The sequence below is a fragment of the Anneissia japonica genome, unplaced genomic scaffold (genome assembly GCF_011630105.1).
Source record: "Anneissia japonica isolate Jap-2015-1 unplaced genomic scaffold, ASM1163010v1 scaffold287867_len1003013_cov215, whole genome shotgun sequence".
Taxonomy (NCBI): domain Eukaryota; kingdom Metazoa; phylum Echinodermata; class Crinoidea; order Comatulida; family Comatulidae; genus Anneissia; species Anneissia japonica.
The window spans coordinates 809,760-825,650 of record NW_022684320.1 but is presented as its reverse complement, the minus strand read 5'-3'; the positions used below and the strand labels follow the sequence as shown (position 1 = coordinate 825,650).

Genomic DNA, 15,891 nt, shown 5'->3' with positions numbered 1-15,891 from the left:
GTTGGGTAAAAAAGACAGCCCCCACCCTTCAAAAACTAGGCCAATTAATAATCAAGTTCAGGTCTGAGAGTGCCACTTTTGGCCATCTAGACGTGCCATGTCATAAATTTTCTAACCTCCAACCTCCAGCCTCTCCATGTTAAATTAGGTCCCTAACCCCCTGTGCCCACCATTTTGAATTCTTGGATCTGACAGAAACATTTTACATTGTTAAATTATGAAACTTTGAAAATCGTTTTTGAAGTTTGAGAGTGCTATTTCTAGAAGTGCTAAATCCTAAAAATCTTAAATTCAGCCCCAACCAAGGAGGGGCTAAGGTTGGTGTGGACTCTCCTGAGTAACAAATATACCAAAATGCTTCTGCTGCCCCTGCTCACAATATTAAATATTATCACTATAAATGTTTCTTTTCTTTGTCATCAACTTCAAGACTGTAAAAGAAACTATGTATTGTGACTTCTATTACTTCAGTGTCAACAACTATACTAGACTGAATCATAACAGTACCATAATATGCTATTATTTCCTCTGGGGTATATTTTTCCAGCTTTCCATGTTAGGATTTATGCTAGTGCACAGTTATGTGTTGTTTTAATGAAGAATGGCCAGTCAAATTGTTTCAAAGATGCTTCCAGGTGTCTCAGCTTGTTTAATCAATTTAATGCCTTCCAAATAAATTTGATGACAACAACAAACACATACCTAAATCAGGGAGGTATAAAAATTGTTCCCCCTGCCTAAATCTTAATATATCTTAAAGGACAAAAACAAAAATATACAAATATGTAAAATAAATAAATAAAATATAAATACAAAAATATTAATTTCACCATATCATAATTAAAACTGTGTAAGTAATGCACATCATACATTTTTGGGTAAGCCTAAAGTGTGGTCAGTGCATCTCACTGAAGAACACATAGTAAAGAAAACAATAGGACACAAACCTGTCCAGTCTCACATAAGGGAAGTTATCTTTCAGGTAATTTATATGTAAGCAGAAAATATGGTAAGTTTTTGAGTTGTTTTTGTAATCTATATTTGAAAGAGAATCTTTGAGGTAAGACCAGTTTTAATTTTTGGGTGTAATAATCTATATTGATTTGTAGGCCTATTGTTATATGGTATGGCCATACTTGGTAGAATGATATCTCCACCCCATGATTCGTAGTTACTGTATAGGAGGACATTACCTGGCACCTTTTTCCTTGGTTTAATTTTAAGGAAGAATGAAGTCAAATCGATAAATAATAAACAAATATTGATAAACTGATTGGGCTTTAGTGTATGTCATTTACAGCCCTAAACCACATGATTTGTAATGAGTTTTTAATAAATATATAAATAATATTAAGCTTGCGATTCACTGGCTCTCACTTGGACCTTTAGCTTGAGAGCCTGATCGTACAAGTCGTTGCCTTTTATCTGTAGACTGGCTTGATTGATGAGCACTGCTCTTGTATGCATTATTGATGCCCGCAGCAATACTTTCGGGCGTTCCATTTTCTAGTTTCATTAGCCCTATTAAGCATGTACACATATTTTGGAAAGTGGAACAAATTGCTTCCAGCTTGATTGTCCACACATTTTCAATAGTTATTTCATTTTCTTATCCCTTCCTGCTTTTCCTTTTTCTTTGTTAATCTCTATAAAAATATTATATTGGATGTTAAATTTACAATATACTTGATAATATCAGTGTTTGTTTTAGTAACTGTTAATTGGCCTACTTTCATATTTGATTATGTTTTATTAAAATTAAATCAGAGCTTTTAAGGGAATTGTATGTGATATTTCTGTGAGTTGTAACATAAATTGGGGAAATGTAGGCCTAATTGGTTTATAACAGAGGAGGGTTTCATGTGATATTTCAGGTGTTGCACTCCTAGGAGTTGTAACATAGATTGTGGGAATATAATGGGTTTATAACAAAGGAGAAATCATTGTAGGCCCTGCCCACCCGTAACTAGTGGGTTTCTACAGTTTGGCCAAACCACTCCCGACTTTTTAAAGCAAATCCCCCTCTGATCATCTATCCCTCAACTTCTTGCATCAAATTCCATAAAAATTAATTAATCATTTATAGCACTACATGATCACCACCACAGCTCTTAATATGGATCCGACCGGAAGTCCCCCGGACTCCCATAGGAAATCCCCCTCCCCTTAAGGAATCATAGTTACAAACCTGCTGTCTCTTTATGCTGCTTGTGGAGTTGTTTTGTAAAGAATAGATTTTTCCTTGTGATTACATATTCCCCCAAATAAATCACTTGTTTCACTCATAAATGACTACTTCTTGTGCTATTAAAGATGCACAACTAGAATTACTTTGTTGGACTGAAGCTATTATCCTACTAATAGTATTGCAAACAATTTGCTAGAGAGAAAAATTGAATAATTTCAGATGATTTATGTTAGAAGTGTACAGTTATCCTGAGATGTAGTGACTATAAATGCAAAATAAATTCTCAACTACTAAAAACAAGCAAAGATTTTGCAAGACTTACATAAAGTATTTTATGTTTATATTGATAAGCTTATTTTCTTAATGTTTTTGTCTATTTGTACTCAATGAGTCCATTTAATTTTTTTAGTGTGTTTGCTTTATACAGTACAGTATTAGATTTACAGAACAGTAATATCTAATAAGCAACTAGTACAGGTCCGCATAGTACACTATAGAAAAATTATTATACGAAGGTTAGATTTAATGTGCTTGAAAAAATTTGCTGAGGGCCTGCAAGGCCTGAAGGAAATTTTTGAATGCATTAAATCTAACCTAAGTATAATAATTTTCTATTTAGTGTACGATGCATGCTCTACTAATTGCTTTATAAGTCAATCGCCGTCTTTTAATTTTAGTTTTGATAACCAACTGTTGTAACAGTCATCGGTTGCTATAGTGATATAAGTATACAATGTGCGTATTTACATTTAGCTGTGCGTACGCTGATTTGTGCTCCACAGTAGTACGCGTTAACTAAACATCAGCAGTACAGTACGGATACGATGAGTAACTAGTCTATTTTGTAATTTGTATTGTGTTAGAAGAACTCTTTTGTAATGATTCACATTCGTCAAAGACATAAACATTTTTTTAAAGCATTCAAGAGAGAATATAGTCACTGTCACTAACTTTTTGGTCGGTGCAGACAGGTAAAAATCGTGAAACGAATTTATTACTACACTATGCTACGGCCTAGGTAGTAGTAGGAGGAGGCCCTGGCGGCCTCCTGCTTGGCCGTAGGCCTAAAACTAATATCCTTCCTTGAATCTTTAAAATAGCTGGTCTAGAATATTCTTATTACACGTTCAGTTTGTTTAGTTTATTAGAGTTCATTGATTCAAGGAATTGCTTAATTGTTCATACTTAATATTGAATTTAAAGTAACTTTCTTTGGGTTCTAATTAACCTTGTTTTAGGAAAGTAATTTTCAATTATATTACAATTCAATTTTCATCGCGGTGAGCAGAATCATCAGGTGACAAAAAAAATGAGGAATTCTTTTTTTGCACACGAAGTTAAAAAAAATAAAGCCAAGCGTCCACTAATTGAAAAATTAGTGGACTGTGGGGGATGGGCAAATAACATTGGGATTTGCAGTTATGATTGAATTATAATAATAATTATAATAATAACATTTTGTATACCTTTAGTGAACCCGCCAACTGCAAATATTGATGATTTCGAATAAAAATAAAATCTTATTTTTACCCAATTATCATACCCGCTGCCACGAAAAAGTGGAAATTTTAAAAAAAATAAAAGTTTTTCTTTATTTTATTACGCCCTCCGCTGCCTTGAAATCTTAAAGATAAAATATGTATATTTCTTCCTAATTATATAAATTACATTATAAATTACATTCACCAATAAAATTTTATTTTTATATTCTCCTCCATCTGGATGATTTTGGCAAAACTATTTGTTAAATAAGAAAACAAAATTTTATTTTTATTTTTATTCTGCCCTCCTTCGATAATCTTTAAAAAAATAAGTATGTGAAACAAGGAATAAAAAAAGTCTAACAATAATGTAATTATTTGATTGTAAAAATTTACATCATATATTAAATGGCAGTCCATCCAGCAACAACGACAACAATAACAACAATAATAATAATTATAACATACTCTCACTTTTAATCTAATTATTACTGATTTTAAATGTATTGTATTTTTATTGCATGCATATGCTTGGTCCACTAAACTGTGACCTGAGGTGTTTGTTTCAGTCTATATTGCACATTGAATAAACAATGATTTCAACAAATTTATAAATGTTTTTGAGATTTTACTATATACAACATTAATATTAGTATATATTAAATGCTTGTGGTACACCACATAAATAGTTCTGAAAAGAAGTGTTGTTTGTTGAGAATGTCTCAACATTTCGATTCAGTTGCTTCAATCATCTTCAGGACGTAGATAGTTCTGAGAAGAACTGTCGTTCTGAAAAGAAATATATGTTAAGGTGAATATCAATAAAGAATATATGTTTGTTGAGAGTGTTTCGACGTTTCAAATGAGTTACTTCAATCGTCTTCAGGTCCTGCAGACGACTGAAGCAACTCAATCGTAACATTGAGATATTCTCAACAAACAACAGTTCTTTTTCAGAAATCTACTTGGTGTACCGCAAGCATTAAATATATTATACTTTGCCATGAAACCTTTAAACAATATTATTATTTTGCTGATTACAGCAGCAATACTTAAGCATGTACACCCAATGACTGGGGTCAGAAGCGCTTCGTATCTGCAAAAAGAAAGGCGCTATTTAAATAATTGAATATTATTATCATTATATTATTATAATTGTATAAATTGTTATTTGTGTTACACTACTGGCCATTACTTAGTCAGATTACTCTCAAGGTAAAGGGTTCAAATCTTACTCATTTCACTTCCTGTTGGTGAAAAACTTCCATGATCTATTTTTATACTATTATGACTTTAAAAGAGAATAAATAATGCATTTTACTGTTTTCAGTCAATTATTTCTTGACATTTCCTTACACAGTTGTAGATTTATTTTTGTAATTAATTTCAGTTACTATCAATTTCAAAAATTAATATGATATACCAGATTAATTTGCATAGGATCAGAAGAAACAGACAGCCTTTAAGTTAATTAATCAGAACACAGATTAGTAATCTAAAGGTAGAATAGATAACAAAACCTAGCTGATAAAATATACCAGTAGCATCAGATTCGTAATTAACCGGAACAATTCTATTCAATAAGTGCTGGGAGCTGTAGCAGCCAAACACGCTAGCAACTTGCACCGTGTCTACATTGAAATGCGGAGGAGAAATTACTTAAGCCTCACTAAGTAGATGTCTTAAAGTGTTTCATGGAAGCAACCACTTTAACGAGCATCCTAGATGCATTATACGCAATGCCTAGAAGGAGCTCCCATGCTATATGTATGCGTTCCAGCTACAAATTGCAAACGTATCACGTTTGTTTTCGTCTAGAACTGCTCAGTATCTGTTTTTTTCTCTTCTGATTATTAAAAACATAGGAGACCATTATAAAGGGTCATAAGGTTGGGATTAAGAAGCACACAATTGGTTCAGTCTCGCGAATAGTTTTACATTTGACCTTATGACCTTTCCAAATGATATTTCTGACTATACGAAAACAAAGCAGTCACCTTAGGAAAATTTCCAATTTCAAATTGGAACATAGCATTAAGAAAAGATTTATTTAATTGTAGAAGAGCGATATACCACATTTACCACTCTCATTCACAATTACCGTCTCTTTTCCTTCACCTTTTCCTTTCTTTATTGCCATTTTTACTAAATTTATTTTTTTTCTGAGATATCCCTTACAAATTATAGGTTGACTAGATAAACAATGTCTCTGCTCATGAAATACACAAGAAGGCTGCCGGAATTTGTTAATAAAAATAATTGGCAATCGAAACAGGAAGGATGAGTCCTGTGCTCCTTCTTAAGTTACCACTAATATTATATGTTTTATAGCGATATTGGTCACATACAGTACAGTAGTACATTTTTTTTGTGTGTTTTCCAACATTACATGTTAAATGAATGTTTGTTAAAACACATTATCAAAAAAAAAATACAAAAATTAATTAAACGGTAGACACAAGCGATACCTTCAACAAGTTAAAAAAAATCATAGGCATTAGTAAGGAGAGTAACTAGAAAATTTGCCTTGGGTATATCCTCCCCCTCCCTTCCCCGACACATAGCAGCCTTCTATTACATTTGGCAATACGATAAACAATCTCCTACTCCTTTCCAAAATTGCACAAAAGCCATATGATACATGGGAGGCTTCAACATCTCCTCTGGAAGACGGCGCACTATGATCTTGTATTTCACAGCAGACCAGCTTAATGGAATAGAACCTCCGGGACCCATCGATCTCCATGGTTGAAAACATATGCAGTGGGCATTATGCTGTTCTCTTTAATGAATGCTATTTGTATGGAAAAGAGTGAATTTATTCATCAATCCAATCATTTATTCATACTTTTATTTATTCATCCAATCATCCATTCATTTATTAATTTATGCATTCATATATTCATCCATCTAACCATATATTTATCTATTAGTACTGTAATTCATGTATTACTTAATTAATTCTTCTATTATTTTTTATTCATCAACCATCCATCTATTCATTTCAATTCAATTCAAACTAACATTTATTTTCCTTTATTGACATATTTTACAATATATACAATATGAAAAAAGAAGAATAAGTAATGAAAACATGCAATGACAAAAGGCTCGGTTCCCAGAAGAAAAATCTTATGTTAGGCTAGCTTGAAAAAAAAAAGAAGAAAAATCATCTATACTTTATCTATACACCCACCCACCAATTCATACACTTATTCATTCACTTGCTCACTCACTCATTTGTTAATTCTTCGCTCGTTTGCTAGTTCACTCATTCACTCATTCATAACTCATTAATTCATTTTTTTATACATGAATAAAAAAAATAATTACATATTCAAAAGATAAAAAGTTCCAAAACTTTCAAATTATTTTCAGTATGATCTTAACAAACATATCAAGAAACGAAACAGAGAAACCATCAGAAATAATCATTAGTTCATTCATCCACCGGACACTTAATCATTCTTCCATCTATTAATTAATTAATGAATAGATAGATTATCAATTGATCGATCCATCCATCCATCCTTTCATTTGACCAGGCATCTATCCATCCATCCATCCATCCAGCATTTCAACAATTATAGGCTCTTCATTTATGTTCACACATTCACAAAAGGATATAACATAAACTAGAAATTTAAATAATTAGTTAGGTTAATTGATAAATATGACTTCAACCTAATTAACTATTAATGAAGTTTATTACATCACACCAAATTTAAATTTTATTATTTTTCCATATAAAAGCCTAGCAAATTCTAGGACACCCAATATAACTCTAATTTCTGTTGAATAGAAGCCCTAAAGTTCTCATATAAATTATCCTAGTAGAAATTGAACAGATTAATGCAATAGTATATGGAATGGGTGATGAATTACTAAGCATTTAGTAAGATTAAGCCTATGGAAAACAAGCCATGGTTTCTATAGCAATACTAAATTACCCTCTTAGCTCCTGGTTTTCCCATGTAAAAATTTGTAAACATTTTTTTACAAAATGCATAAATTAATTACTAGTCTGAAATTTTGAATGAAAATAGATTGGAAGAATTAAAATAGATTGAAGGAACTTAAACGTAGTCTGCCCCACAATTAAGGGCTATTAGTCACTCACTCAAAAAAATAATAATTGCTTAATTTTGTAATGGATAACAAATAAATAAGATGTAATCACAAAAAACCTGAATAAAATTAAAATGAATTCATAAGGAGAAGGTTATTCAAAATTATCAATAATTTCCAACAAAGACGTTTCAGTCTTTGTCGAACACCCACTCATACAGAGATTTTTGTAGGCTACAGTGCGTGGAACAACGTGGTGTCTGAATATTTATTTATTTAAGGCAAGACTTTTTTTATGCCTTGTTTAGCGAACCAGCCACCCCCCAGCAATAATGATTTCAAATAAAAAATAACATTTTATTTTTTGCCAATTTGGGCCCCTGCCACCACAAAAAAAATTTCAGAAAAAACAGGAAAGTTTTTCTTTATTTTTATTACGCCCGCCGCTGCCTTGAAATCTCCAAAAATAAGATATGTATATTTCTTGCTAATTATATCAACTTAAAGGAATTAACCGTCCCATTACTACACTGTTTACATTCACCAATACAATTTTATTTTGGCAAAACCATTTGCTAAATAAGAAAACAAAATGTTATTTTAATTTTTTTTCCCCTCCTCTGACAATCTTTAAAAAAATATGTTCGCAAAACAAGGTATAAGAAAGTTTCACCTAAATATAAAATTGGACCAATTTTGAGACAGAATTTGCCTAGGTAGAAACATTTGCCTGAAAATGACTGAAAAAGTTAAGGGTAAAGCTTATGTCTGAGTGGGCTTATAACCAAGAAACCATGGTAATATAATAAACATTTTAGATATAAGAATAAAGTGTATATCTAAGTTATTGCCGTTAAATTGAAATATACAGTAGGATATCGTCGAAGCAATAAATGCAGCATAGCGTCATTAATGCAGCATAGCGTCATTAATGCAGCATAGCATCATAAATGCAGCATAGCGTCATAAATGCAGCATAGCGTCATAAATGCAGCATAGCGTCATAAATGCAGCATAGCGTCTAAAGTTTGAAAATTATTGCCTGTTAAGGATATGTAAATAATGGTGAAGGGAAGATTATGAAATCTTAGTCCTATTTTTGAAAAAGAATGATCATAGCCTGCTGAATTTAGCAATGTAATCACAAAGTTTTAATTACTCTCCTATCCTAAACGTGGCTAAAATTATGAACACAAAAAATTTGAACTACTTTTGTATATGAATTCAATTGGGAAATGGTGCATGTAAAGCCTTTGATGTGTTCATGTTAGTCTTTATTACATATCTAGAAATTTAAGTGCCTCTATGTACCCCAAAGGATAGCCATATTCTCTTGTACAGTCTCGTAAATCTACAGATGTATCAAAAAGCTTTGTAACGTGAAATTCCTTGTTTCTATGCTCGCTACAATTGTATGATGGGTCAGGATCTAATTAAGCTAAAGTCACGTGATGAACATGCGCCCAAGGATCTATCTGAGAAAAATAACTGGGTCTCAATCGCATACGCATAGGAATGAAGAACTATGGCCCAATATGATTGCGTTTGAATGACAACATTTCTTCATGATTTTGGGCTTCGTTCTCAATTATAGAAATTGATGTATATTTTATTTCCAACAACAAGCCAATGGTTTTTGTTACTTAATAAGAAAATTAAAATTTGCTGTGTATCATGTATATAAAGCAATTAAAAGTCTAATTATAATGTCCTTTCACAATAAATATAATTTTTAAAATACTGGTTTTTTTTTACTTTAAAGAAATATCATGTAATTTATAAGATAAGACAAGTTAAACTTTACCGTCATATTTCAGACAAGTGAATAATTACAATCTTGATGCCTTATAAATAAAGAACTACAAACCTACTAGCTAATAAGATATCAGTAAATATGCCTACATAAAATACATTTAAGATGAATTACATATTATTTCAAATTATAACAAAAAAGGTAAAAGTAGCAAACAAGTACAACTATCATATCATCAATGTCTTACCTCTGCCATTTTTATTTAATCTATTATTCAATTAATTAAATAGCTTATAGAATCTATTTTATCTATACCTAAATATATGTTTTAACACTATAGTGATACCATTTAAAATGACAAATAAAATAATCTATTTAAATTGTATTAATATATTTTGTTATACATATAGCCTTAAGATTGATTAGATTAAATTAGTTCATTACTAAAATTACTTCTTTACTTTGTATTTTTAATTTTTATTTTTTCTTTCAGTTTCTGTTCATTTGATTTTTGTTTCTGATTTGCACTTCTGTTATATTTTTTTGTTTGTTCATATGATCCACTTGTGAAACCATTACAGAAAGTGCTATCATTTTAATGACAAAATAAATAAATAAGGCTTGGGGAAAAAAAACTGCAACAAATAAAGCAGGAATAATTATGAATATTTACAATTCACTTCAACCTACCTATCATCTGTATTGATAATACAAAATTCAGCTAAAGTTATTGGAAAATTTGAAATACAATTGGTAGTAAAATTATACATAATCTTAATATTTCCACACACAATTCAATTAGGGCCTAAATTTTAAATAAATTCTTTATTGTCATATCTAAGGTTAAGTTACGAAGCTTAGAAAATTTTGCTACAGCAAATATTTATATAGATATAAAACCATATATGATAATGAAACATAAAATATGAAAATAATGCATAGATGAAATATTGAGTTCTAAAGGATTAAAAACCTCAAAATGTAAAGAGATAGCTATTGTTCAAAATAAGTATTACAACAAACCATTTTACTATTATTACAAGAACCTTCATTACAACTATTATCTAATAGATATTTTTGTAATTATGATAAAAACCTAGGCAATGTGCAAAATTCTCAATTTTGATAACACATCAGATCTACTCGCTCAATTCTTAAAACCTTTCCTGACAAAGAAGCTCTGTAGGCTGTTTATATAGTAATGAACCCATGAAGCCTATAGCAAGATTTAAACCCAAGACCTTGTATTCAAACTGGAGTACTTTCCCTTCGAGCTGAACGCCAAAGTATGGAATTGACTGCAAGACATCATTTATTTTCCTTCATTGACATGTGTTACAAAAAATATACAATATGATAAAAAAAAAAAAAAATGAGAAGAGAAATCTTGAGTCGGGCAAGCCTGAAAAAAAAATGGAAACTCATTAGACAATATATCTATATATACTATATATAGTACATATATATGTACATAATAAACTCTGAATTTAGCTAATACAGTACCACTATGAAATGTATCCCTGTAAATACAGTGTTTCCAGTTTAAGCCTAATTATAATGTTAAAATTACAATTTTTTTTTCTGATTAAAATACTTGAGATTTAATATCAAGATTTTATTTTAGATTATAAACTTTTCTAAAATAAAATTAGGATTACCCTCCATGTTTGAATTCCCTTTGCATGATTTAAGAGTTATACACGTGTTGAAATTAAATGCAAGCATTAAATTTGAATAGGCTCAGTATTAGATATCACACACAATTTCTAATTCATGATTATTATTATTCTTAAATGTTAAAGTGATTCATACACACTGGTGAACTCACTTACTTAAAATGTTAACATCTTGGCGAGTTGAGTGGCCCGAGTGGTAAGGCAGGGTCGTCGCTAACTACAGCCTGAACATCAGCGCTGGTTCAAGCCACTCCCTGCACAAGGTTCGGCTGATAGAACCAAGACTTCTCGGATAAGGACTTAAAATGGAGGTCAAGTGTACATATCTAGCTTGCGTGCACTTTAAAGAAACCACTGTATCTTTCGAAAGAGTAGAGGGTTACCCCGATGCTATGGTTCATTTCATCCCATCGTAGATTAATGTGAACATGTAACTACCATAAAACGCCTCTTTACAGCCGCTGGGTTGTCACGGACCACTCCCATATGAAATTCAGCACAATGACGCTGTGAGTTATGGGTTATTTTCCTACCTCCTATGTAGGGCCATATCTATTCTTATTAAATATGATTGTTATTAATTATTTCTCTTCCAATTTGTCTGGTTGTTTTTGTAAACTTTGTAAGCCATAAAAATTACAGTATTTTTTGATGCAGTTGACAAGTACAATACCAGTTATATGAAATTAAAATAAAATGAGAAAGCCCTCTATGAAACTTTTATATCCAATGTAGGCATATGCGACATATAAAAAGAACTATAGCGACTTGGGTCAACTACAAGTTTTTACTCAACAAGAGGAAGATGTATGAGAAAGTGACCTGTTTTGTTTAAAAGGTTGCATTATCTTTATTGAATCCTGCACTGAAAAATGAGAACATTAATGTCAAATGTACGCTGTCACACCCCGCAAGGCTAACATTTACAGAAGACTCAATGCAGATTCATTCACTCTGATTTATATACTTGAAAAAGCTTAGTGTCGTCCTGCACATTATGCTAAATTGAGTTTACAAGGTCAGAGAATACACTTGTCAAATTGTGGCCTACAGACGCATCAAATTTAGGTGACAGAAAAAGATAATTGTCAAATAAATGTATGTATTTATATATGTATATGGTAAAACTTATATTTTAATACAATAGGCAACTGACGTTTTTTCAGGGTGTATACAATTTAATATACAAACTATTTCAAGAATGCCTTATTTCTTCTTTCGGTGTATTGGCCTTACATTAAAGAAGAGAGCAGGCGCTCCCTTATATTATCTTGATTATATTTATGTATACATTGTAAATTCTAAGTATGAGTAAATCAAGAATTTAAAATCAGGTCTCTTCATTGATAAGTAATTCTTTTCACCTTATTTGTAAACTTATATTGGACAGCGGGATGGAACATTATGTGGTAATGTGATTGTATATCCAGTGGCGGATCCAGAAAAAGACGGACACAAGAAAAAACTTTTATAGATGGATATGATCCACCTCAGTCCCACCATGATTTAGGGCGGAGATCTGCAAACTAATGGCTGGCACACGTGTAAATGGCTGGAAATGGCACTCTCATACTTAAATTTTAATGTAATTTTTATTTCCTTCCATTTAAACAAATTTAAAATTGGTGGAGGTGAGATGTTAGATGATAATCTCCCTCTTTGAATTTGCTAGCTTCCATTGATCCAACAGATTTACTATGCTACATGTTAGTAAAAGTATAGATTGTGATTTATTTTCAAAAGATTTTTTTTTCTATATGAAAATTATAGGAAGCTGATGATGATGACTATACATTGGTTGAACTTTAAAGCACATTGTAAAACAAAATTCTTAGAACAATATTTCACTGTTTACTTCTCATTACCTAAACCTCAATTGTAGGTTGGCAGCCAGTAAGAGCATATTATCATCTATCATTCTCATAACCATCTCGTTAATTACTTTGTTTAATAAGCTTGACGAAATTCAAATTATCTTTTATTGCGCAAACAGGAAACAGGATTCAACATGCTGTATCGTATTATTTTCCTTTAATAATACTTTGAATTTGTAATTTTCATTTAATTAAATTTTAGCACAAACAAAATGTTAATGAAAATTCTTGGTATGTACTTTTAATCACATGACAAACAAATCAAAAATTTATTGGGTCAGTGGCACAATGGCTTGCTGCCTACCATGCCAACACATCACTACTGGCTAAATCCCTGAAGATACCTTACTGACTTGTTGTCTTTTTTCATTTCATTTCATTTTATTTGAAATTCATATAATAATATAAAATTCCAAGGATAATAACACAAAAAAAGTAACGCAAAGGTCAACTTATTTCCATTGTGGTCCTTAAAAAATGTAGTACGTCAAAATATGATTTCATAACAACAATAATACTTATAAGTGTAATTTTGCCCTTCCTGACGTGGAATTGTACTGAATACTCAGTACGTGTGAAAACAATTGCGAAAAAAAAAACGCAAGTTGTTCTCGGGTGGGACTTGAACCTACGAACTCCAGATTACTAGCCTGGCATCATACCTCTAGACCACCGAGCTTGCACCTGACGACCATGGTTGAATTCGAGTCCAAGTGAGCAACAGGTACTGCAATGTTGATAGTAATTGTTATTGTTGTGATAGAATAGACAATAACTATGGAACGCCAAAAGGACAAATTACAAGTGGCGCAGTGCAAAAGTCAGTCGCAGTGCAAAAGTCAAGTGGCGCAGTGCAAAACTAAAGTGGTACAGTGTAAAACTATAGTGGCGCAGTGCAAACTCAAAATGCGTGTGCCACCACTTTAGTTTTGCACTGCGCCACTTGACTTTTGCATTGTGCCACTTGACTTTTGCACTGCGATTGTAGCTTGTCCTTTTCGCGATATCACGCCAAAAGGACAGACTACAATCGCAGTGCAAAATTCAAGTGGCACAGTGCAAAACTAAAATGGTACAGTGCAAAACTAAAGTGGCGCAGGGCAAAACTAATATGGTGGCACACGCATTTTGAGTTTGCACTGCGCCACTTAGGTTTGCACTGTGCCACTTGACTTTTGCACTGCGCCACTTGACTTTTGTACTGTGCCGCTTGACTTTTGGTGATATTGTTTGGAATGCCAATTTGGCATTAAAATGGAAATTAACTAATTTTTACTAGGTAGGCCTATATTATTATTATTATTATTATTATTAGTATTATTATTATTCATATCCCCCAATAGGGAACCTCGGCCCCCATTGGGCAAATTCTTGTGCCACCCCTCAAACTATATTTAGGCAAAGATAAACTAAAACAATAATTACATACACATTCGCAAAAGTATAGTGTAGCCCAAGAGAATGAATTTTTCTTTCTTTATTGAATGTTCTTCTGGAAATTAAATCCCACTTTAGTAGTATGTTCTATCTCCTTTTTAAATCACCATTTACACATGTAATTAATTAGAATCCCATTCCTCAATCATCTACATCAACAATTGGATACTGAAATACACAGGTTTAATATTTAATACTAATGAATTTAATGAGGATGTGATATTATGAGTGTTGGTACAGTACAGTACGTATAGTCTTGTGTCCCTTCACCTTGGTCATTAAATGTCTATGTCTATAGAATAAACTTGATATTTTTGATGACGGAATACCGTACGTCTCATATTTTTCTGTATTCTTATTTTTATTTATTTATTTATTGCCATTTTTTTCTGCTGTTTTGATAGGCCTACCTTTAAACCCATACATAACAGCCTTGTTGCTGCTATGTATGTTTGTTGTGAAGAACATTGAAGTTTGAATAAATATAGCTCAAATAATAAAGTGTTATTCGTATAACTAAAAAACGCACCCAAAAAGTATATCGTTGCAGCAAAGTGTCACTGCACCGTGAGCCTAAATCAAGCCTGTTTATGTTTTCAACTTCTTTGGATTTATTGGGCTTCTTCTTCTAATAAAATAATGTTACATTCGGTTTATTTTTCTATCAATATTCATTTTTGGGCCTCTACTTGTTTTCTTTACATTTACATGTTGTTATATGTATTACATGCCAATACATACTTATTATATGCACACACGCCAATATATTACTGTGGCCTTTAATAATAATATAATGATAATAATAATAATAATAATAATAATATTGAAAAAAAAGATAAAAATATATAATTTTTGTAAAATTCAACCGCGGTTGATTGTAATTAATGATAACAATTGAAGTACAGTTGTAATAACTTATAAGCCTACAGGTAAATTACGCTACAAAAGAATGAACTATTATTATTATTATTATTATTATTATTATTATTATTATTATTATTATTATATTATTATTAAAGGCCACATTAATATATGAATAATTAAAATGCCTAAACAGTATTTATTTTTCAATATATAAATATCAGAAATCGCTGTCGCACACTAAGACCACAATAAAATTAATATCATATTCATTTAAATATTGAAATTGTATTTATGAAAAATGTTAAAAAAAATCTTTAAAACCGTATAGTTTTACATTCTGTCAAAATGTAAAAAAGGAAAAAGAGGGAGTAATCTACTTGAGTCAAAAAACAAATCTGTGTCCTTTAATTTTTTGATTTGCCAAAAAAAATATTACTGTATATATTATTGGTCTAATTAATAAATTTAAATGCTGAAAATGTCAATCTGAGCTGTAATAATACAATGTGAAAATGCATGTTATTGAATCGATCTTCCTAACTAGCTACCC

The 15,891-nt window shown here is 31.3% G+C and overlaps 1 long non-coding RNA gene across 4 annotated transcripts in view; it reads left to right on the top strand.

Annotated features, from left to right (window-relative positions):
• The window catches only part of LOC117104622, a 55,959-nt gene that overhangs the window by 7,487 nt on the left and 32,581 nt on the right, over positions 1 to 15,891 (top strand). The window contains exon 1 of one of the 4 annotated variants that reach the window (XR_004444794.1): positions 332 to 982. The exons of 1 other annotated variant lie outside the window; for it this stretch is intronic. This is a non-coding gene — a long non-coding RNA (uncharacterized LOC117104622). Of the gene's footprint in view, positions 1 to 331; positions 1,010 to 15,891 lie in introns of those variants that run through there. 2 more of the 4 variants (XR_004444793.1, XR_004444792.1) reach the window with 2 other exon arrangements.